Raw genomic sequence first — 25,677 nt, forward strand, 5'->3', positions numbered from 1 at the left:
GTTCTGACCTTGGCAAGGGCTGGCCTAATATTTAGCATCAAGGCCTTTTTACCCAGGATCTTTCATTTCAGAAAGGAAGGTCAAGAACACAACCACGTACAGTTTTCTGCTTTCTCAAATGTGATATGAAATGGTCAAATCAACACAAAAACTATGCCTGAAACTTATATCAGGTTGGCCAAAACAGGGTGTTTGGTGTATATGTGCATGTGTGTGTGTGTGTGTGTGTGTGTGTGTGTGTATCTTGGGGCAGGCAGGAAGGCAAGGTGACGATTGTGCATAGAGCCACATGAAACATAGTAATAGCTCCTATCCTGGAGAGAGCTTAAAATCTGGCTGGGGAGACATCAGAAACATATTTGAGGTTATTTAATTTGCCCAAGAGACTAATTGATGGAGGCCAAGGCCCCCAAAGCCCAGCCCCACACAGGTCCATGGCTGGAACAAGCAGATACTGCTTGGAGATTTCAGGGGCTGAGACCCCAGCTCCATATTGACTTAACCATGCACCTCTCTTAGTTTCCTTCCCCTATGGGGACTTCTGAGGTCAGGCCTCCCCCAAACAAAATGTTTATAGGACCTCTTGATAGAGGACTGGGAAAAGAGCCATGTGGACATCACTGTTATCTACTGACCTCCTGAGGTTGGAATGTCCAGATGGGAAGTGACAGGCCTAGAAGAGTCATCTTTGCCTGTAAAACCACCTCATCACAGCACTTATTACACACAGGACTTTACACAACAGGTTTCCCAGGCAGGAAACATGTCTCTTTTATGTATGAGAAAATTGAGGCTTCAGGAGACAAAGGCACTTCTCCAATGGAACTTACTTATAAGCCCAAATCAGGGCTTTTTGTACCAACCCAAATCTAACACGGCATCTCTGTCATGCCTGGGCTACGACTGGGCCTCGACCTGGTCAGAGCCTACCTGGATCTCCGAAGGGAGTCTCCCTCTCACCCTGCTAGATGTTCCTGGGCATTGTCTGCTCAGCAATCATCTCTCTCTGTCTTACCTTACAGCAACCTGCTTGCCAGCAGTCCTTGGCGGTTGAGGTTTTGTCTCCAGACATCTCTCTGTGGCAGTGGAGGCTCCAGACACCCTGGTCCAGGGCATCTATAATAAAGATTGATAACTTGACCTTGGTCTTGAATGAAACATCGATTGCAAATGAGAGAGTCAAAAGTCCCCCTTAAGTACAGCAAGACGGGCTGTTTGGCAATCTAAGCTGCTGGAAGAGGGTGTGTTTTCCTAGTCATCATTGGGAATCTACTTGCTAATTGCTGAGGGTTCTTACTTCTTCACTTTAGGGGAGTCTGGTTTAATGGACTGTCTGGGGAAGTATCTGATTAACAATCGCACTCTGGCTTCCACCGCAGTAAGGGAGGGGTCCTGGATACGTTGTTAGAGTCCAAGGAGGGCAGTTTAGTAAAGCAATTGCAACTAATTCCAAGTCCCTATCTTAGCCTCTCTCATTCCTAGATTTAATACCGACTTGTGAGTGGGAGGTGGGATTAGTTTACACAAGCTCCGCTTATCCGATAGCATTTTATTACCAACCAAGTCAGACCAGGTGGTGGGGGGTAGTTTTGTTTTCTTTTGGAATTGCTCTGTGTCTTACTGTTGAACCAGTCGCTTTCCACTCCCACCTTTGAGTGCTGTTTTTCCCCAAAAATGGGCTCCCTTAGGATAAAAAAGGAGAAGAAATGACCCTCTGCCCCTGCCTTGCTGGCCTCATAGCCTGATCTATTCAAGATCCAGTCTCTTCAAACAAACACTGCCCCACTTTCCCCCAGGTCGCCCCTTTCCCGGTGTCCTCCTCCTTGCACATTTGACACCAGCTTAAGAATCTCGTAGCTTCTCGCCTTTCCACTCCCAGCGGAATTTGTTCTTTAGCACTTCAAAGCGAGGACTTGTTTGCACCTCTTGTTTCAAACAATAGACTAAATTTCCTGTCACTGCTTCTCTTTAAAATGCCTCTCTCGTGCTTCAGGAGCAATAAAGCTAAATCCTCATCTTCCCCACTTCTCAGACGAGTCAGCCCCGGGGGCCAGAGAAGGTCACATACAGCAGTCAGCCACCGCGGTAGGCTCTGTACCAAGCTTTTTAGCTGGGCAGCTTTGAGAGTGTTACTTAACCTCTCTGAATCACTTTGCGTCTTCCACAGTAATAACTGAACCAGAGCTAAGGTATCCCGAAGGGGCTGTAATGAAAATGAAATTAAACGATGAGGGGTAGAAGCACAGCTCTGGAGCCAGGCTTCGGGTATTCAAATCCTGGCTCTAACATGCTCTCTGTCTGCTCTGTCTTCAACTTGCAAGCCTCAAACTCTGGGCTTGCTCTTCCTTATCTGTAAATTAGGTTAATTATAGAACAGACCTTGCAGGATCTTTGTTAGGATTAAATGAATTAATATATAGAAAGCATTAGGCCTGGCATGGGTATCACTCAACGATGGTTTTATTTTCCTTCCTTCTTATTCCTCACTACAGAAGGGATCTGTGGCCATGTTTTTGTTCACTAGCCCAGCTCCATGTCCACAATGTTCAAAGCCTATTGGGTTTGTTTGTTTGGTTTTTTTTTTTGAGACAAGGTCTCATTATGTAACCCAGGCTGGCATGGAACTTGTGATCCTCCGGCCTCAGCCTAGAGAGTGGCTGGCATTCCAAGTGTATGCCACCAAGCCTGGCTATTTGTAGCCTCTTGGAGCTATAATATTTATTTATACTTTCTTGTCCCTAGAGTATCATTTGCGTGTGTGTGCATGTGTGTGTGTGTGTGTGTGTGTGTGTGGTATGAGTGTTCTGTGGTACTAGGGATCAAACCCAGGGACACTGTACCACTGAGCTATACCTCAAACCTTTTCATTTTGAATTTTGAGACAGGGTCTCAGTAAGTTGCTAAGTTGCCCAGGGTGGTGTTGAACTTTGAATCTTCCTGCTTCAGCCTTTCAAGTGCTGAGATTACAGGTAGGCACCACTGCATCCAGTTAAAGTAACATTTTTGCTTAACAATGGCAAAAAGGCCTGGGGATTGGATCCATAGCATTGGAGCTCCAGTACAGGGAAACTTCTGAATGACACTGTAATGGTAGGTACAGTGATATGTTTGTCAATATGATATGTTTGTCAAAACTCATAGAACTGTACAACAAAGAGAACCCAAATTCGAACTAGGGACATTAATGAATAATCATGTTGTATCAACGGTTTTCATTAACTTTAACATACATGCTAATGCAAGGCATTAATGATAGGGGAAACTGTGCAGAGAAGGAGGTAATTCACTGCACATCTCAGTTTGGGAATTCACTGTACATCTCAATTTTTCTGTAAATCTGTAACTATTCAAACAAATAAAGCTTGAGTTGGGGGTATATCTCAGGGGATAGAGCCTTTGTATAGCATGTATGAAACCCTGGGTTCCATCCCCAGCACTGGAATTAAAAGAAAAGAAAAGAAAAGAAAAGGCAAGCCAGCTACACATGATGGCGTATGACTACAATGCAACTTAGCAACTTAGAGAGACCCTACCTCAAAATAAAACATCAAAATAAAAAAAATTAAAAAAAAAAACAAAAAAAAACAAAGCTAGAGTGAAGGCCCTGGGATCATCCCCAGAACTGGAAGATAAAGAGTAAAATTTATTAACTAAAAGCAAAGGAACTGCCTCCAAAGTAAAGCCAGGCTTTTGCACGTCCTTGCTTCCCCCAACCATGCACAAATAATGACCAGCAGCCAGGAAGTAACCAAATACGTGTCTTCTTGGATTATGCTGAAATTAACAACTGTCCATCATCCTGTTCTCAGGGGATGCTGGTGACACACAGCGAGCCAGCTTTGTCCCTGGAGCTACCAAAACATACAAGGAAGTGCTCTCAGCTCGTACTTAACTTTTGGTCTGGCCAGGGGCCTCTGGATTGAAGTCCCTTCAATATCTCCTAAGTTTTGAGTAGTGTTGGGAGAGGTGGCCATTCCTGGGGCCCTTATCTCCTTGTCTGTGAGTTTATGTCTGTTACCCCTCACCCCCACCCCAAACATACACACACCCTTCAAACTCTGGCCCCTGGGGAACTGTGGCAATGGATATGTGTTTCCCAGATTTGGCTTCTACCCTTTACCTTTATCTGAGTTTCTCCCTTTATCCTCACTTGCTAGAAATGGTGATCAAGTGATTCACCAAAGTTTCTCCCTGCGCCTAAAGGCCCTGAAGCCCAATAAAACAGCCTCCCACCCACCTCCAGCCCCACCAAGCGAGTGAGGTCTTATGTTTGGTGTCCCGAGGCCAAGATTGCAGTAACCACTGCATAAGGCAACCACAACAGGGATGCAGAAACTTCAAAAACATGCTTTAAACGCTGCCAGCAGAAACTTCCTGGGCTCAAGCTGCCTGGCCATCTCGTCACTGAACTGCTCTTCCTCTGTGAGGTTACATTTCCACGGCATGTCACCAATGAATAAAACCATCAATTTAGATACCCTCCCGGAGTGTGTCCCAAGTGAGACTGGCCTCATTGCTGGCACCAGGAATTAAGATGGCTAATGAACCAATGGACACAAAATCATAAGGCTGTGGTATCTGATGTGAACAGTGCTATGCAGAATCACAGGGGGTGATCATTACTAGTTGCCTTAGCAGTGTGATTTAGCGGAAAAAGCCCTAAATGGTAAAGTAAAACTGTGGTCTCAGACAGGCCTGGCTGGTGACTGACTATATGGCCTTGTGAACCCTCTCTTTCCCATGGAGCCAATAATACTTGCCTCATGGACTTGGAAGGAGTAATTGCAATATTGTATGTCCAGTGTCTTGGAGATGCCTAGTAGAGGTCCAAGCTGGTTTCCTAGACTGTAATCCCAGCAACTCTGGGGAGGTTGAGGCAGGACAATAACAAGTTCAAGCTCAGCTTAGGCAACTTAGTGGGATCTTGTTCCAAAACTTAAAAAGATAAAATAAAAATGGGCTGGGCATGTAGCTCAGAGGAAAGGCCCTGGATTCAATCCTCAATACAAAAAAAAAGCTCGTTTCCTTCCTTCAAACATGACTATAAACTTTACGATGTTTCTTTAAAACTTGCTCAAGCCTAAGAAGATGTAGTAAGTGAAAAATAAACATAAAACAATGCATCAGTAACTTTGTCTATTTTGCTTTGTGTCTCCAAGCTTCTGATGTAAATAATTTACAGCGTTAAAAATGAGTTAACAGCAGGTCTTAGAGGCACCAGAAGAAAATTCATTCCAGAGTGAAGGATTATCTTCATGAGGGACTGTTGAGTGCAGGGAAATTTAGAATTGAGACAAGCATCTTTTACATAGTTATTAATCCGGTTAGATAGGATGTTTAATAATTGAATAGTATTACTGCAATATAAGTGATATTTTATTAAGTTTAAATGAAATGTACATTTAGGAACTTAATTTGAAGCATTGCCTGCTTGGTTCTTCTATTTTTCATAATTGTGTATGTTTGCAAATTCTGTTTTCTTTTTTTTATTGCATTATCTGCCTACATTCTTAGCCTTTTGCTTTATTTATGGGGATGTTATTTCTTATGTTTTAAGGAAATTGATATGAGCTCTCTAAATGACAAACTCCGAAGATAGAGTCAAAAATTTCTGACTAATAGCTAATGAAATCGCCATAATAGATGAGGAAGAAAGCACACATTGCAGGGGAAACATAACTTCATTTCATAAATGTCTCGTGTTTGTTTGACAGCTTCTGAAATTTTCTTTGTCATTTTGAAAATCAATACAAAATACAACTAAACACCAGACTTAGCTGCTTAGCCCAAGACAAAATAAAAGATTGAAAGCTCCTGGATCACCAGCTGTCAATTGCTGAAGATCACATTGCTTAATGCAATTATTTTTTTCCCTTCCATCCAAACATTACTCAGCCTCCATGATCTCTCACTAAGGCCCAGATGCACATACATTATGTCTGTGAATTCACAGCACAAAGGGATGGGACAGCTGGCAGTTATTGGCTTGGCTGATCAATATAGACAGGATGGTAATGAACACCTAGCACCCCCGCCCTCCCTCTCTCATCCTGAGGGTAAACTGTGTACTCTGGTTACCTAAAAGCACCAATTAACTACCTGTCCTTTTTTCTTCATCACCTCCATCTTCTCACAGACATTAAACTTGGAGGGATGATATTACCCTGCCCCTGGGTGGAAAGCTTCCTCAGGGCAGGGCTGTTCTTTATTTTTTCTTTCTTTAGTTTTGCAGAACTCATGGTTACTATCATTTGTCTGCCCCACCCCTACACTCACTCTTCACCCTGTGCATAGGGAGGCCACGCTGACCTCTGGGTTCCCTGCCCTTTGGCTTCCTGGTGGGTTCTCTTTGTTCATAGGAGGCCCTGGTGGAGAGAGGAGGATGGAAGGAGGAGAGGCTGGGACTCAGTCTCCCTGCTCACTCCCTGCTTTGCCTCTGGAGTGTGATCAGTAGCTGTGTCTTCCAACAACTCTGGTTCTGCTACTATTTGGGTCTGGGCTGCCCCATGTATTAAAGGCTTTTTCCCCAAGGGGTGGTTTTGAAAGTTGCTGGACCCTTTAAGAGGTGAGGCCTAATGAGAGGTCTTTAGGTCATTGGGGGTGTGCATTTAAGGGCACTGTGGGACCCTGGTCCCTTCCTCTTCCTGTCTTCTGGCTTGGCCATCGTGTTAGCGTTTTTCCTGCACCTTGCCCTTCTGCTGTGATGTGTTACCTCACAGTGGGGTCAGCCAGTCATGCACTGAAACTGCAGACTGTGAGCCAAAATAAGCCTTTTCTTTTCATCAGTTGCCTTATCTCAGGTATGTGTTCCAGTGACAGAAAGCTGACTAACAGGCTCCTACCAGGCCACTCCTCTCCTGTGGCTCCAGCTGTCACTCCCTCGTCTACCTCTCTAGAGCACTCACAGCTTCCTGCTGTGGCTAGTCTCAGGAGCCCACCTTTCAGCTCCCTCAGTTGGCTTCTGTCTTGTACCCAGCCCCTCCTATTTTCTTTCCAGTACTGGCAGGGATGGAACCCAAGACTTGCCTTGTGCTATATTCCTAGCACTTCTTTTATTTTTTATTTTGAGGGTCTCACCAAGTCTCTAAATTACTTCAAGGGGACTTAAACTTCCCATCTTCTTACCTCAGCCCCCCAGAGTGCTGGAATTACAGAAGTATGTCTCCAAAGACTGGCTTCTAGCCCCTTCTGAACTTCTCCTGATCATCTTTCTTTGATTCTGCTTCCTGCTAGTCCCCTGACTGATACAGCAGGGATTTAAAAATATATCTTTTTGTTTTGTTTTGTTTTTGTATTCTTTTTCCGGTACTGGGAATCGAACTCACGACCTCGTGCTTGTAAAAATATATCTTTAACTTATACACAAGTGAATGAAAATGAATAAAGGAAAGATGTAAGCAACTCAGCAGAGTGGAATCCAGTGAGGAGCTCGTTGCTTTTCCCTGTTGTCAGTGTGCAGCATTCTAAGCTTGGAACGCCCCCGTTTACTCCTCTTTGCAGCCAACTCCTGAGCAAGCAAGGCAGGGGCCAGATCTTTCCTGTTCCTTCTCCCTGTCTCATCTCTAGAGCCTAGCACTGTCAATAGCAATGTATTGAGTAAATGAAGGCATTCACAACTGGGCCCATTCAAGAGTGTCCCTCTCGGGGTCCAGCAACTCTCCTTTGCTGTTCTGATCTCAGAGCGTTTAGCACTAAGGATTAAGGAGAAGCCAGTAAGGCAATTTGCCCCAAGGGTAGAACAGTTTGATCCCTGTTCCCTGCAGCACAGGGAGTAGTAAAGGGCACTTGAAGACAGCACACTCTTGCAAATGGCTCACGAGGTGTGCCCTGGGAAACCTCATGGAGATTGTGGTTTGTGGCCTGGGTGATAATTGGGAAAGATATTTTTGCAAAACAGAGGCTGTAGTTGTGGACCAACAGAGGCTCAGGCCCTGAAAACCTGGCCTTCCCCGCTTACCTGGGGACTGTGGCTGGGAGAAGGCAGCCAGAAACCAGGTGGACGATCTTGGGTTTCTCCATGACATTCAATAGTAACCTGTAGCTTTGAAGCACGGATCTGAGGACAAGGTCCATGAGAGCCCCCAGTTTATGGAAGGAACTTGCTCAAAGTGTAATTTTTTCTTTTTGGTGGTGGTACTGGGAGTGAATCCAGGAAGTTCATTCTAAACTACATCTCCAACCCCAAGCCTTTTTAAATTTTGAGATAGGATTTGGCTAAGTTATTAAGTTGTCTGGGGTGGGTTTGAACTTGTGGTCTTCCTGCCTCAGCCTCCAAAAATGCTGAGGTTACAGGTGTGCACCACCATGCCTGGCTTCAAAGTGCAATTTTAATTGTCTCTCTTGGAATAGGGGGTGGGGGGAAGGTAGCAACTCTGAGCTCCAAGGATTCCATGGTCCTTAAATATTGGACATTGGTATCTCTTAGGTATGGTCATCTCCAAAAAGACAGGGTCAGGGAAGTGAAAGCAGTCCTTGCCTCAGAGCAGAACTGGATGAGGTTTTAGTCCTGGCTCCACCACTATCTAACATACTCTCTGGGTGTCGGTTTGCTCCTCTGTAAAGTGGCCATATTCTTTATTTCCTCAGTACTGATGAACTTAACATTTGTAGGTGCCAAGATCTGAGATCAACCCTAAAAGGTCTGGGTTAATTTGCAGTTTTACCGATGCCAACAGATAAAATTTGGTAATTTGGTAATTCTCACTGGTCTACCTCATTATTGCATACCCATTAAGGGTGGACCTACGCTGTGTACAGTGTGCTCTGTAACTTCAAGATTTGGAGGAAGGACTAACTTAAAACATGCAGTGGGGAATGAATTAGGTAGTGTATGCAAAGTGTCTGAGAACCGGGTATAATTAATTACCCAGATGCTCCATTCTTACAGGCTGGGACTTATCACTGGTTCCACTGTGATGTCATCAATCTGTCTCTGGTGGGCTGAGGTCACCTCAAGTCCTCTGGCCAGACTCCAAAGAGGCCAAGCTCTGGGGTTCACCTATGGGGAAGGTGGTCCCCACAGGTCAGGGTAGCTGTGAATGCCTAGGCTCAGCACCCCTGACTTGAGTCCTTTGGGTGGGCTGAAAGAAAGGGACTTAGAAAGTGACACAGAATTCAAGTCTGCGGGGCAAGGGATATAGCTCAGTGGCACAAGCATGTGCCTGGCAAGCACAAGGTCCTGAGTTTGTTCCTGGTATCAAAAAAAAAAAAAAAAAAAAAAAAAAGAAAGGAAAAAAAGAAATCAAATCTGCATGGCTTCATTCCTGTGTTTGGTGGTTTTTGGGTCTAGGATGATGATGACACAAGGGAAATGGCTATGGAGGGACTGGCCTTTGGATGTGCATCAGAAAAAGAGGAAGATTGAGGACAGTATCCTAGACCCTCTGGTGTCTCCTTTCCCTCAATTCCTATAATCTCTTGCAAAGATTCCATCCTAGAATCCCATGTCACCTTCATCTGTAATAGATGTTAGAGGATCTGGGGCCTTACCATAGTTCATTTACCCTCTGTGTCCTTATTCTCTTTGCATTCCCATCACCAACAGTCCTGGCATATACTAGGTGTTTTAATAAGTGTTTGATGAATTTAAGAAGGAAGAAAGGACGCAGGTTCATTTCTCAGCAGAGTCAAGTCTCTAGGGTCATGAGGTCAAAGTCGATCCTTCTGAGCTGCTTCTGTTGAAGGCCTCTCTTTCTTTGTATTTAAAAATGGGTACACACCTGCAATCCCAGTCCTCTGTGAGGCTAAGGCAGGAGGATCACATGTTCAAGCTCATCTTGGGGCAATTTAGAAGTTCAGTGAGACCTTGCCTCCAAATAAAAAAATAAAAAAGGCCTGGGAGTGTATCTCAGTGCAAAGGCCTTGGGTTCAATCCCCAGTACCAGTAAAAATAAAAAGGAATGGAAGAGCAATGTCAGCCACTGTGGTGGTGGGTGACCAGCCTAGATCTGATTTTCCACAATTTCCTGAGTGCTTCTCAAACATCTGGCGCCGCTGAAAAGATCTGGGTGAGGCCTGGAGCCAGCGTTAGGCCATCAGCAAGCTGTGAACCTGATAAAATCCTAACAGTCCCAGAAGCCAAGCTGGACCGGGACATGAGATCATCGGATGCCTCAGATACTTGAATCAACTTGTTCGCAGCTTTCCCCGTCCTGTTTTTCATAATTCATGATTCACATGAGATTTTTAACAACAAAAACATTCAGATTAAATTTTTATATGAGGTGTTTTTCACTTCTTATACAAGCCTTATCAACCATTTTGATCATAAAAAAAAACCTCTGCCCACCTCTGTAATTATTTAAGGATTTTTTTTTTTACTTGTTTTTCTACTTAATTTGATTCAGAGATAGGAACTCTGGGTATTGGAAGGTGGCATTAAACTGCGGCTTATCAGGTGACTCAGCTAACTTGATGATCCAATTTGCTTTCATTGGTAGGACAGAACATCATGTATTATTTTTTTAAAAGTTGCAGCAACTCCTAAAGTCAATTTCCCCTCCTAGCTGCTGAAAGAATATTCAAAGGAATAGCCCATCTCTTTTGATTTCACACCCATGGTTTTCAGCGGTGTAAGCACATAGCCAATAAAGGATGTATCATAAGTTTGGTGAGAATACCATGTCCTTGGAGACAGTGACTTCACTAATTCCCCAGTCAGTAGCAAGGCAGCTCCTTGCTGTAATTATTCTTGTCGTTGTAAAACTTGCCATTGATCTTTACGTCTGTATTGTCAGTTATTGCTGCTTCAGGAGTAAAACTTATACCCAAGCACCTTCAAATGAGAGAGAGAGAGAAAAAGAGAGAGAGAGAGAGAGAGAGAGAGAGAAAGAGAGAGAGAGAGAGAATTTAAAAATAAGGAAGCTTTATGTTAGGTGGACTTGGTTTTATGTTGGGTGGATTTTTATCTCAATTTTAAAAACTTTTTGAAAAGGGAAAAAACGCAAAGACTGGCTTCCTGTTATTGTGACAGAAATGTCCAATTTTAAAGCATAAAGGGCTGGGGATATAGCTCAGTGGCACAAGCGCCTGTCTGTGCAAGGTCCTGAGTTCGATTCCCAGTACCAAAACAAAACAAAACAAGAAAAACAGCATCAAGCATATCCCTAGGACCAGGGATGTAGCTCAGTGGCAGAACGCTTGCTTGCCTGACATGCATGAGGCCTTATCTTCAATCTTCAGTGCTGAAGAATAGAAGGAAGAAAGGCAGGAAGGGAGGGAGGGAGGGATGAAGGAAGGAAGGGCAGTACACTGGTGGCCAACGGAGTTGCGTTCTTTCCCAGGGATGGCTCTTCCCCAAGTTAGCACCCCACTCAAAGTTACGCCCTACCCTGAGGACAGTCAATATCCCAAAGGCTGGTCAGTGTAGGGGGGATAAAGGCCCAACTCCCATGTCCCAAGGTGAGACAACTCTGATGGATGACCCCAGTTCCGTGGATGACCCCATGAGATTGGGCGAGGCTTTTTTGTGTGACTTCATAGAAGCTACATCTTTCCCCTGACTCAAACCTGTTCCCCCTCCCTGTAAAAGTATTGACCTTGAAGTATTGATCCATCTCCAGTAAGCTGCCTGCACTTGACCCTCTGAGTCTACTCCTTGTGGAACCTGAGCCCAAATCCATATTTTCCAAGGTCCCCAGGTGACTTAGGTGCCCAGGGAAACCTAAGAATTGCTTCCACACATTCCTGACGGATAGCCACCAGGCTTTTACCCTCAGTCCTCCAAGGTGCTTCCATAAAAGTCCCACTTCAAAGGAGCTGAAATTGAATTCAAGACAGCGTCCACTTATGGGTCCTCTATGCACCATGGATTCCTTTATGATACATTCAGTATCTCTCCCTTACAACACCCCCGTGCACAGCAGCGTGTCCTCCCACCTCTGAGATGAACTAGAAAGATGTCTGCCAAAAAACTACAGAATTCCTCATAGTAGTATAGTGCCACACCGTGTCCGGAGGCTGCTGGAAGCCCTGAGGAGTAGAGGACATGGGGTGCAAGGAGCACCAGAACGGCAGGTGCCTGTTTAGATCCAGTTAAGGGGCTGGTGGCTGCAGGAACATAGGTGGACTCCTGTGCTAGTGAGTTTAGCCTCATGCAGGATCTGGGAAGAAAACTACACCTACTCAGCCTCCTTACCCAAGGGCTGCCAGAAATGCACACATAGGACATAGGTTTCATACAGTATTCTATGAAAGAAGCATTGTTATAGTCATTTTTTTTTAACAGGGTCTCACTATGTAGGTCATGTTGGCCTTGAACTCACTATGTAGCCCAGGCTGGCCTTGAACTCCCAGTGATCCTCCTGCCTCAGCCTCCCAAGTGTTGGGATTACAGGCATGCATCACCATACCCACCATACCCACCATACCCAGCCATTATACCCATCTTGCAGGTTGGTAAAAGAAATACAGAGAGACTGACGTCCTACTCAGAGGTAGTAGAACTTGAATCAGAATCTGGAATCTGGGCCTCTATACCTCAGACTTGTCATTGCAAAACTTGCCATTGGTCTTTAGTCTCTATTGTCAGTGATATAGGGAGAAAGAGCAGTCACTCAGCCTCAAGCAGCTCCAGGCTGCACACAGGATGGAAATAGAGACGGAGTGGGAGCGTATACCACACTTTGCCCACAAGAAATGCAACACATTTTCATAGTTGAAATTTACATAGTTCTTTATTCATGAAATGATGAACAGCTGCTATTTTGCTGCATTCCCAAGAAAAGTTGAAAAGGCAGAAAGGAAGAGAACAGACACGTTAGGCAAACTCCATCTGCCCCTCGTGTCTAACACTTTCTTCCCAGCAGATAGCAGACAATGGGGTTACCAGATGTCATTGCTTGCTCAGGAAGGACCCAGAACGCATGTGACTGACCGTGAAGCAGCCAGCTCCAACCAACACCTCTTTTTACTTACGAATTTTCTCTGAATATTACACATGCACTCATTCCTGTCCACTTCCGGGCTATCCTGAGACAGAGGCTTGTCCCTGTGGAATGCAGGTACCTGTGGGTTCTCAGATGTCACTGTGGTCTAAAGTAACACCTACCCTCTCAGGCTTCCTCTGGACTTGTGAAAGGAGCTGGTGGGTCTTGCAGAATACTGAGAGGACAGTTGTCAGCTCTTATTAAGGAGCAGTGAAGCCAGAGGTCACCCAGCCAGTGGGGTCAGGTGTGGCCTCTTTGCCATCACGTTGTGACCTTGGAATGTGGCCATAGGCTAAATACTCTGAGAAGTTCCTCCAGCCCTCCTTGCTACTCTGAAGCCCCTTTTCCAATCATGGGTACCCCAGATGGCACCGACCAGCCAAGGAAGGGGGTTGAGGATGGGACCCACTCTGGCTTTTTGTATAAGATTCAGTATCCTTGGCAGGGATACCTGTACCCTGAGCTCTACCTCTGCCCCACATTCTCCTTGTGGTAAACACCCAATGCACCCAATGGTTCTCCTGAGGGCACCCAGAGCCACCTCAGAGTCAGGAGGGGCTCTTCCTCCCATCACAGGGGGACTGAATGGCAGAGACACAACCACCTGTGCCCTGTCCCAAACCACAATCATCTTTCCCTTCCCATGCACTTGACTCTGAATCTTTACTCTAGGGTCACACCATGGCATCTCAAGGTCACTCCAGACAGAACATTACACAAAACCACCCCAACCCACTTTTTCCTACAGGGAGAAGCTGGGATGGATACATCTGAAATGACTCCTGGATGCCGCAGGGACCCTGGTAGGAGTGGGAAAGGTCAGAGCCATCGGTACCTAAGTTAACGGAAGGATTTTTTTTTTTGCTTGGAGCAGCCTGCCTCTCCACACCTGAGGCTGAAATTAAAGCAGGGAGGGGCACATTCTGAAGGATGTCCTAAGGTAGATCAATTATCCCATTTTCGTTGCCAGTGCAAGCACTGGGCCACCATGTGTGGACATCAAAATACCAGGATGGTGACAACAGGGTATTGTAGCTTGTTTGTACTCCGCACCTCTGTGTGTGTGTGTGTGTGTGTGTGTGTTTCTCCTTTTTAAGAGAAACACTACAGAAGCAAGGCTTGGTGGGTGGTGCATCCCTGTAATCCCAGCACTCTGGGAAGCTGAGGCTCAGCCTGGGCAAGTTAACACTTTAGTGAGAACAAAAAGGACAGGGGATGGAGCTCAGCAGGAAGGCTCTGGGTTCAATCCCCACTTCTGCAAAAAAAAAAAAGAAGGGGAAAAGAAGGGGAATAAAAAAGAAAGAGGAGTGAGCTATGAAGTCCTGGCTGTCTCTTACTGAGCCAGAGACCCCAACCCCAAATCCAGGTGGGCTGGGGGATCGTTGGTGATCTTTGACTTTACTTTTGTGGCTTCAAAGCAAGAGAGGAAAGTTAGACACAATTTTGTCTCAGTATCAGGGTCTGGGATGCCAGGTGACTAGGAGAGGCCACTTTCTGATAGGGGAGAGCGGACACCTAGATAGTACCCAGTGGACAAGAAAGGACATGGGACTCATTTTCTGGCTTTTAGCATGAGGACCAAGGTTTCAAAACTTGGGGTCTTCTTGTAAGAGAGAAAGACCAGGGGCCAGAGATCTGGGCAGTTCTGAGTCCCGCCCCATCACCAGCCTTGTGACCTTAGGCTGTCATTTCAGTTCTCCAACCCTCAGTTTCCTAGAACACAGCAAGGCGACAGTCAGGACACACCCTCCTGTCATGATTGCTCATCACAACTGAGACAATGAATTTTGCAAATTGTGTCTGGGTGGAGCTTGGAGTCTCCTCAGGTGTAGGAGGGTGGTGGGTTAATTTCTTTCTTTCCCTCTGAGGCTGGGACTCCCTGTTATTCTATAGGCACAGTGCGGGTCTGGTCAGCAGTTTGCAGTCTGTCTCATGCCATCAATTAACAAAGTGGTGCATCCCTGTAACCCCAGCACTCTGGGAGGCTAAGGCAGGAGGAGTGTAAATTTGAGCCCAACCTGGGGAACTTAGTGACTTAGCAAGATCCTGTCTCAAAATGGGAAATACAAAGGGCAGGAAATGTAGCTCCCTTTAAAGGCCCTGGGTTCTATCCCCAGTACTGCAAAAAACACAAACAAAACCAGAAACTAATAGTATCCCTGTACTGAGCCGGCCAGTGGCTCCCAGTTCCCTGTCAACTTGGTTACCTCTCACTCCGGCATGGTGAGATCTTGTCACCTGCAAGAGACGGACTTGCTCAGCCACGGACAAGAGAACCCAGGTACCCAAAGACCTCCATGGGAATGGCCCTTCTTGGTGGCCAGCAGGTGTGTGGAATGGGATGGTATTGCAATCACTACCTGGATCCTGGTTTTTACCAGATTAGGAGGGACCCCGATCGGATGGTGGGGGGCCAGACCCAGGCTTGAAACTGCGAAGTGCTGGGACTCAGGTTCCCCCAATCTTTATGTTCATGTGACTCACTGAATAAATCTGCAGCAAAGCCCTCATCCCACAGGCCCCACTGCTGTGTGACAACATCGTTTGTGTCACTCTTCAGGATGGCCTTTAGAAGGACTGGTTCAAAGTCTACCTGGCCTCTTCTCACAGACACATAATGTCTAAGTCAGTCACAGTACTGGCTGCCCACCCCCCCCCAGTACTGGGAACTGAACCCAGGGCCTTCTCACAAAGCTACATTCCCAGCCCTTTTTATTCTTTTTAATCTTGAAACAGGATTATCCAGGCGAGGCTCACACTTGTGATCCTCCTGCCTCAGCTTCTCAGAGCACTGGGATTTATAGGTGTGCTATCACACCCGGTTAAATTGCAGTATTTTTTTAAATTATTATTTCATCTAAACCATAGCTCAGCCTTGGCCAGTAGCTATTTGCAGGACCGGCTCCTTTCTTCAGAGCCATTCAGAGTGACTAGCACGTCTCTGCCTATAACCTATCGTGTCATATAGCTTCACCCTGTAAGGACCTTAGCCATTCCCAGAAATGGGGTCCAGAAGGAGTCGGCCCCAGAGAGCAGGACCCCATGTGCCCTCGAACCATGAACACTCCTTGAAGGAGGAACAGAAACATTCTACACTTGCCTTTCAGATGGGGCCACCAGGCCGCTCTGCTCTTGGTCCCCATTGTAGCTGATGAGAATGTTCCATCACGGAACATGAGGCACGAATTGGATGACTCGACTTCCTGCTAGGACCTGAGTGGAAGGAAAGAACTGCGGTGGCTCCTTATCCTTGTCCTCTTTCCAGCTCCTGAGACCCATCTGCTACTTTAAGGTAGGAGGAAAGGAAATGAGGAAAGGCTGCCTCTCTGCCAAAGTTACCAACCCTTCCTGGGGACCAGTCCTGTAGCCTGGCCAAGCCCCCAGCTTCGTGACAGCCTTTTCCTCATTCTGTTCTTTTCCGAAGGTTCCATTCAACGCTTTGCCACAGATGCCTCGTGCATCAGTCCAACACTGAAAAGACACAGCTAGTGAAATTCCTGCCATATGTTAATACACATGTTTGAGTTTCCATAAATGCTCAATGTGGTTTTTATGATAGTCAGAACGGTGGTGTTTATACCATTTTGAGGGGCTTTGAATTCAAATGCGCAAATGATTTTTTACAAGATGTGATTCAAGGACGAGCCACAGTTAGGGGTGCCTGCCAACCAGATGGAGGAGGCTCTCAGCTGCTTGAAGCGAAGCTCTTCCATCCCCGGCCTCCTCTTCCTCTTTCTGGCCCTGGCGCTGTGTGGACCGGATCTGGTGAGGACCAGGCTCTTTGGGGGCCAGGGTGTGTGTGGCGGTAGGGAACCATCCAGGCCCTCAGCCGTTTGTGGTCACATGAACTGGCAGGACAGGAAGGAGGGATGGCATCGCTGAGGAAGGGTCCTGATGGGGTTGGGTCAGAAGAAAGAGAAAAGGTAGGCCAGGGAAGCAAAAGGGGACAAATGCGAATTCCAGGGGTGGGGGTGTCCTGGGGCAGATTCCGGTGCGGAGAGGAGGGATGTTAACACAGGATGGGGCGGGGCCAGGCGCTGGGATCCCCTCACTCCCCTGTTTTAAGTGCTGAGGGAATATACTGTCCCCGCTGCCTCAACTCCCCGCTACCCATGCCTCATTTCCTTCTTCCATTTGCACATTCATAAAATCCCTGCTGATCTCTCCAACTCCAGCGCTTCCCTTCTCTGACTGGGGTCCCCGCATCTTGGTGTCCAGTCCCCAGGTCACTGACCCCAGGGTCATGCTCCATGGACAGAAGGCCTCTCTCTCAGAGATTCTAAGGACCTGCTTGTCCTTTGCCTGCTGTCCCCTGAGCCTGGCCCAGAGTGGAGGAAGGCAGAGAGGGTGGGTGGTCACTTTCAGCACCTACGGGGGAATCTGGACATGTGCTACAGGGGTGCTTCCTCATCCTTCTCCTGTTTTTCTATCTCAGCAGGCCCAAGGGTCCCCCAGGGACGGGGCTGAGCTCGGAACCTCTCAGATGGCTCTGTTTCATCCGCCAAGGGGCTGGGAGGGTCCCCAGCCCATCCCGGTCAGCCTCACAGTGCAGGATGCCACAGGTCACTGCTGCACCCACATCTCTGAGGCCATCACTTGTCCTTCACAGGTGTCCTCCAGGGCCCAAGGGGCTCCGGGTGCCCAGGCCTCAGGCTGACCAGCCCAGTCCCAGGGCCTCCTCCTGCTCTGCGGACTGTAGCTGGCAGCCTCCCCTGGAGCCCGGGTGCCAGGCGCCTCTGCTCTTAGTCTCCCCTGAGTTTGCCTTCACTTGTCCGGGTCTGTTCCTGCCAGCGTCTCGGGCTCTGTGTACACTGTGGGGGAGCCCATCCTTCTGGGGGAGCCCGGGGGTGTGCATGAGGGTGGGAGGGGGCATCTCTGTTGCTTTATGCCAGCGTCTGTGATATTTGGAAATCGGTAACCTCCCCTCTCACAAAGGACTTTTTCCCAAGGGACTGAAGGGCCAGGGGACGTCATCTTAGATCACCAATCTCCTTCAGGGGGATTCGTGTACATGTTGCCTGTAATTATGGGCCGATAATGATATAATTTATAGCACGTATATCATCATCTGTGAGTGACTGGACAGGCTGGCAGGCGAGAAGGGCGCAGCCATGTCATAAGCTTGTAAAAAGGTAATTATATTTCTTTCTGATGTAGCTTTCGCCTACCCGGTCGGATCGGGGTGTTGTGAAATGGGCGAGGAGGGACAAGCGCCAGGATCGTTGGAGTTCCATGAGCGGGAGGGAAACTGTCTTCTGAGGCCAAGCTGTCTTTTTGGGGAACTGGAAGCAGAATCCGAGCCGGGGCCAGGGAAATTATGGGAAGGAACCCTGCTAGCATCCCAGCTTAACAAAAAGGAACTCCCCAAGTTAGAGCGTGGCCAGACCACCTGGGTGAGACTGGCTTGGGGGTGAAGTTAGAGTGGTCCCTGACCTCGAGACCCCCAAAACTGCTGCTCTCAGGAGGAGACCTGAAGTCAGTGTTTCTCATCGCCTCGCTGGCCCCTCGGGGAGTTTGGGGCTGGAGAGTTGCCTGCCACATCCCCCGGCCCGATGGAATCTCCTGGAGTGCGGATCTGGACAGAGACGGGTGGAGCTGGAGCGATGATTGGGGGAGATTGGGTTTATCTTCCAGCCATCGCCCATTCTCAGTAATAAGCGAAGCTGCAGAAAAACCTTGGCCTGAGATATAATGGTGTAATGTAATTATGGTAATGATACTTTGTAGTTCTCTACAGCCTTTCATCTGTGGAGCCCCAAGTCCTTTATAAACAGTAATTAATTCCCATAACTCAGCGATGAGGTAGGTAAGTATCATCATCCCCATTTTACAGATGAGAAAGCCAAGACACAAAGTGGTGGGTGATTAGCCCCAGCCCCCAGGAGAGGCACTGCCGCAGCCTCATCCACAGGGGAAGGGTGTCCAGTCCCAGGTTGAGCCCTGCTGGGCAGAGCCCTACATGTGCCCAGATGTCCTTCACAGGGCCTCCAGGGGCCGTCCTCTGCTCCCCGCATCATGGTGACCCGCACTGCATCCCTGTGGGCCAGGGAGATCTCAGAAGCCCTTCGAATCTGCAGTGGCTCCTGGCAGCTTGGTCCTGGAGGAGACTCTCAGATCGAACATGAGCTCAAAGCCAGGTGTGGTGGTATAGGCCTGTAATCCCAGCACTCTGGGAGGCTGAGGCAGGAGGGTCACAAGTTTGAGTCCAGCCTGGGAAACTTGGTGACTTAGTGAGAACTTGTCTCAAAGTTTTTCCAAAATGGGCTGGGGATGTAGCTCAATTCAAAGACCCTGGGTTCAAGCCTGAATATTGTAAAAAAAAGAAACCCACCTTGTACCCAAGGGAAACCCTTCTTCAATCTCCTCTTGCTTGCATCCATCCGTCGTAGTGCCCCGGAATCTCTTGATCACTGCCTCACTCCACTGAAAACACAATTATTCCCCAAGTCCCGCCATTCTTTCATGCTATGCCTCTTTATTGCAGCCAAGCTAAGCCAGAAAGCCCCTCAAATAAGTGCCATGACCCAGGTGCCTCCCCTGGGAAGGCCTCATGGATCAGAATGACATTGGGGCAGGCAATTTAAAGACACGGAAAGATCCAGTTCTGGTCCAGGCTGATGGCTGTGTGATGCTGGGTACGTTACTTCCCCTCTCTGGGGCCCAGTCTCTCACCTGCGGATGAGGGTGGAAGTGCCACTCTATAATTCCTTTCTTCTCCCTTGTTTGGCCACCTCCTAATGCAGGCTCGCATCCTCCTCCACCCATTCCTACCATCCGTCCATCAATTTTCTGAACCATGGACCTACCTGTCACTTTACTAGCACACTTCCATCATTTCCCTGGAGTGGGACAAGCCCAATTTTCTGAACCTATCACTTAAGGCTTTGCAGGAGCTGTCTCAGCTCTCTTATTCAGTCTAGGACTCTGCTAGGCTACTGTCCTTCCTGACTTCCCAACATTGGCCACAAGCTTCTCCCTCTGTGAACACTCTCCTGTCTGATTATGCTGTAAGGGCAATGATATGTGGACTAAAATCCTATCATTCTTCAAAGCTCAGCCACTCCTCTCATGTGTTGGGAGATGGCTGTGAAGTTAGGCCACATTATGAGGGGTCTAGTGTCCATAAAAAGGGAGGTGACAGGTCTGTTCTCTAGAATATTTAAGTGTTATTAGAGAGCAGGCTGGTGAGGGAGCTTCCTCATGTGCAGAATGATAAGGAGACTGGAGATAGAGACTCAGAGGGTAGGAGCTCTCCCATTGGGTGAAGGGGGGTCATTCTGGGAGGTCACAGAGGGTCACACGTGCTGCATCCAAGGAGGCACTGTAGGGCACAAAGGATATTGGGATGTTAAAGGAGCACAAGGAACGCTTTTCTATCAGAGTTGCTGGGAAATGTACTGTGAGATGCCTGTTACCACTGACCATGGCCGAGGCTGAGGACAGGCCGGGGGTTGTCCTCTTCCTGCCCCAGGACCTGTGGCTTGGGTAGGTCCTGCTCAGGTGGCTGGATCAGGTTACTCACCCGGCGCTTGACAATCATCTATAGAAGCCCAGTATGGCCTCCCAGCCCTGCTGTGGGTCCCTGAGCTCAGGTGGGTGTTCTGAAGAAAGAGAAAAAGACCGAGGGTTGCCCGACCTGTCGGACAACATTCCTAGAGAACAGACTCCAGATCAGATCCCCGAGCCATCTTGGACTGCAGCTTCTCCGAGCGCTAACGACTGGCTAGGCACTGCTTGCCTGTGACCTGGGTGCTTTTCTCCATGGACCCACCAAGGGCTACATGGACCAGGGGAGGTGACAGAACTGCAAATCAGGAGGCTGCGGTTTGAGTCTCTGTACTGCTCCTTATTAGCTGTGTGGCCTCAGGGAAGTTACTCAACCTTCCTGAGCCCCAGGTTCAGGGTTCTGAGTGTGATGGTGTCTGCCTCAGTGGGTGGCTGGCTGGGATACTTAAGTAGGAAGGAGGCAGAATTACAAGCTGTCTATGCTTACACCTGGGAGGTAGGAGAGACCCTCTGGGATGAATCCTTAGAAGGAGCTGGTGGTCAGGCTGGGTGGGGAAGGGACAGACCTCACTACATTGAAATGGGTTCGATTCATTCATTCATTCATTCACTGGATAAATATTCAGGTGAGTATCTCGTTTGTGTTTTATTTTGGGAAGTATTTTTGGGACGGGTCATTGTTTTTGTTTTTGCAGTTCTGGTGAATCCAGAGCCTCCCAAAAGCTAGGCTCAAACCCTACCACTGAGCCACACTCCCAGCTCTACACAAGCCGTTCTCAGATGTCAGGCATTGTTCCAGACACTGAAGACAACAGTGAATGAAATAAAGTCACTGCCACCCCAGCTTTTTTATTAACACCAGGGAAGACAGAGAGTAAACAAAATACCACAATTAGTACAGAACATGCTCTCAGGGAATGAATGGCCAGAGCTGGGGAGAGGAACAAAGCAGGGTGAGAAGGATGGGGAAGAGGCCCTCAGGGAGCCTGCTTGTGACCAGAGACTTGTGTGTATGAAGAAATAGCACTGAAAACTTGGAGAAGATGGGTCTTGCAGGCAAAAGTGGTAGCAGGTGCAAGGGTCCTGTGGTCATCACTTGGGCAAAGTTATTCTCCATTGGGGTCCACAGTGGCATGCAGGGTAAATCCCAAAGAAGTGAAAGCATGAGTGCCTGGCTGCCTCTGTCAGCGGATAGCATTCCTTCTTCTCTGGTCTCTTTCCCTCTCCCTCCTTCCCTTTCCCTCCATCTCTCCCTCTCTCCCTCTCCCTCCCTCCCATAAAGAGTTAACCTGAGCTCCAAGAATGGCCAGTTTGCAACCTGCAGGCAGCCCCCCTGTGGTGTAGGGTTGGGAGCAGGAAGCAAGAGTCTGGACATAGATTCTGGCGGGTCAGCACTGGAGAGGTGGCTGCAGCTCATGTAGACTTGGCCCCTCGCTCTCCTTGGTCCCAACTGCTGCATGGACAGCCCTCAAAGCGGGCACCATGGCTGGCACAAAGCCCTCCCTGACTCCCTAGTGTGCAAGGCTCCTCCATCTCATGGGTGATGCAGGGAGCTGCCCCAGGATTCCTGGAAATCTGGCAAGCCAGGACTTGTCCCAAGGCCGCCCCAAACCAGCGTGGCCCCTGCTCCTCAAAGAACTTATGGCATCTAATGAAAACCATGAGCCTGCCCTCCCAGGCACACTGAGGGGGCCTTTTGGAGCAGAGCATGGGGCCGCCTAGCTGTGCAGCTGAGGAGGTCACAACACTCCAAGTGGATGCTTACTGTGTAGAATGAGAAAAGGCCTGTTGTAATCCTGCAGCACTCTAACAGGGTTACAATCAGACTCACATAAGCATGAGGACACATTACAGGAAAGCCCTGGAGATTGCATGGTGCCATGACCAGGATTTCTGGTTTTGTTTTGTTTTCCAGTAAAAAGGATTGAACCCACTGCACTCATACTGAACTACATCCCCAGCCCTTTTGTGTTTTTTTATTTTGAGACAGGATCTCGCTAAGTCACTGAGTTACCCAGGCCTGGTTGGAATTTGTCATCCTCCTGCGTCAGCCTCCCATAGTGCTGGGATTCATTCCTCACACTAGCAGGTGTGAGCCACCACACCTGCTAGTAGATTGGTGTTCACTAGAAAAATGACCAGGATAAAATCGGGGTCCTGGAGTCCTTACTTTGCCCTGTCTGTGATATTCAGTCTCCTGAGCTCTGCGCATTTCACTTCTGGGACCATCTTGGGCCCTTTCAATGAGTGGTTGTCAAACTTTAAGTTTCGGGAATCTTAGAAATGTGCTCGGGCTTCTTGAGTAGGTCTGCGATCTAAGAACCTGTCTTTCTTTCTTTCTTTCTTTCTTTCTTTCTTTCTTTCTTTCTTTCTTTCTTTCTTTCTTCTTTTTTTTTTTTTTTGGTCTTCTTGGGACAGGGTCTCAGTATGAAATTCAAGCTGGTCTTGAACTCACTTTGTAGCCCAGGCTGGCCTCGAACTCAAAACGATCCTCCTGCCTCATCCTCCCAAGTGCTAGCATTACAGGTGTGTGCCAACCATGCCCAGCTCGAACCTATGTTTCTAACAAGCGCTGCTATTAAAGAAAAAAAAAAACATCCCCAGCCCTTTTTATGTTTTATTTTGAGACAGGTTCCCAATAGCGTTGCTAAGTTGCTCAGGCTGTGCTTGAACTTGGGGTCTTCTGCCTCAGACTCCCAGAGTGCTGGTATTATACAGATAGCTAAATTAGGTAGAAATATTATAGGCAGTCACAGAGGGTTGGGCCCTCGAGAGGTCAGTGCAGAAGACAATGGTGGCTGGAGGGGCATTCAATGAAAGCCAGACTTCAAGAGAAAAGCCACTCATATACTTCACTCATATACATCCCCTAGGGATGAACAGCAGTGACTGATAGTCTAGGCATCAATCACCTGGGGTGGAGGGCCACACCTCCTGACCCCACACCTTCCAGGAAAGTCCTTTTCCCTCCCATGTGTGTTTGCTATCTGACTTGCTTCCTCACTGGATCCCCATTTAATCAATATTACCCTCCCCTGGTGGCTTTGCTCAATAAACACTCTTGAAAAGTGGGATTCACGGGCAACCCACTTTCCCAGCCCCCTTCTGTCCCTCTTAGAAGTTTTCTTCCTCTCAATAAATTCTTCCCACTCTGTTTTTTTCTTTTTGGTGCCGGGAATCGAACTCAGGACCCCGCACTTGCCAGGCAGGCGCTTGTGCCACTGAGCTAGATTCCCAGCCCCCAATTTTTCCTGCTCTTAACCTCTGGTGTTGTTTCGATTCATTCCTCGATTTTAGAGAACAGGAACTCAGCGTTTCGGACATCTAGCAGGTTGGGAGTTATATTTCCCCTAAATCACAGGGATTACAGGTGTACACCACCAAGCCTGGTTGAGTTCTGGAGCTTTCTTTCTTTTTTTTTTTTTTTTGGTTTTTCTCCGGTACCGGGAACCGAACTCACGACCTTGCACTTGCCAGGCAGGTGCTTTTGCCGCTGAGCTAAGTCCCCAGCCCCAGTTCTGGAGCTTTCTACTGCCCCTCAGAGTTGTTCCCCTCTGTGTTGATGTCCCCTCCCCAAGCCAACCTTCTCCAGACCTTCGCCCTATTCTCTTCCACCACCTCCTCTCCTCAACCTGACGCTGAGTCCTCACCCTGCGCTGAACTTGCCGGTTGACCTGGGTTTTATTTTTTGCTTAACACACCACGTATGCCACGCACGCCACGCACGCCTCGCACGTCTCGCACGCCTCGCACGCCACTCCTGTACACACGGTCAAGAAACGCTTGTTGGGGGCACAGAGGAGCGGAGTTCCCGGCAGCTGCAACTTTCCTGTTGATTCTGCATTGTTAACGGGAGAGATGATTATCTATTTTGAGCCTGATCATCCAGTTGTTTCCATAGATACCTGATCATAATGACTAATTAAACAAAAAAGGTTTTCTTTTTTATTATCTCTTTGATACGGGGGAAAAAAGTCCAACCTTTTATTCAGTTCAGATGTTCTTTTCTGGAAACGTTAACACAATATAATAGTCTTTTATGGTTCCAAGAAAGATCACATAAAGAGAAACCAGGTTTCTTCTTTATAATGTGGTTTCGTGTTCATTCCCAAAGATGGTAATAGGTGAAATGCTTGACTAGTACCTTGTCTGAAAGTGTGTTTACTCATGCATCAAACTGGCCCTGTGGGGAAGGGTGAAGAAGACATAGTCTACTTGAAGGTGCAGAGGAGCAAGTGGACTCAGCTCAGTGTGATATGTGCCAGGACGGAGGTAGCCCAGGAGGTGGAGGGAACACAAAGGAGCCATAGAAGGTTCTGCAGCTAGACTTTTGTTTTGTTTTGCAGGATGAATAGGAATTTGAAGGTGAGAAGATGGGGCAGCATGCAAGTAGAAGAAGCAGTAAGAGCAAAGATACCAAATCATCAATAAAACCAAATATTTATTAGCTGCTTACTGTGTACTAGGCTAAGTTCCAGGGCTTGTGAGTGTGTTAAATCTCAGCCCGCAAGGTTCATATTTTTATTATTCTCAGTTTTTCAGCTGTGGAAATGGAAGCATGGTGAATTTCAGCCATTTGGTCTAATTGGCTGGCATTTCTAGGGTCTGGACCCAAGCAGTCTGGCTGCAGAGTCGGAGCGCCTAACCACTGTGCTACGCTACACTGGGGAGCCTAGACATACAGTGGTGACAGAGCAGGTATAAAAATGGGATTTGAAACACTTTCAGCATCCTGAGCTCTCAGCTGGGGGAGGTGGTGCATGTCTGTAATTCCAGCACTCTGGAAGGCTGAGGCAAGAGGACTGCAAGTTTGGGCCCAGCCTGAGGCCGAGGCAAGAGGATTGTAAATTTGAGCCCAGCCTGAGGCTGAGGCAGGAGGATTGCAAGTTTGAGCCCAGCCTGGGCAATCTAAGAAAGACCCTGTCACAGCTGGGCATGGTGGAACATGCCTGTAATCCCAGCATTAGGCAGGGTGAAGCAGCAGGATTGCCACAAGTTGCAGGCTAACCTGGGCTGCATTGTGAGTTCAAGGCCATCCTGAACTATATATATAACAAGACCCTGTCTCAACACCCCTGTCAAAAAGATCTTGTCTCAAAAAATAAGTAAAAAGGAACTGGGGATGTAGTTTAGTGCAAAGGTCCTGGGTTCAGTCCTCAGTTCTGGGGAAAACACACACACACACACACACACACACACACACACACACACAAACCAACCCACATGATGGCACCCATCTATGATC

Source organism: Chinchilla lanigera, unplaced genomic scaffold (assembly GCF_000276665.1).
Source record: "Chinchilla lanigera isolate Chin_1 unplaced genomic scaffold, ChiLan1.0 scaffold00055, whole genome shotgun sequence".
Classification (NCBI taxonomy): Eukaryota; Metazoa; Chordata; class Mammalia; order Rodentia; family Chinchillidae; genus Chinchilla; species Chinchilla lanigera.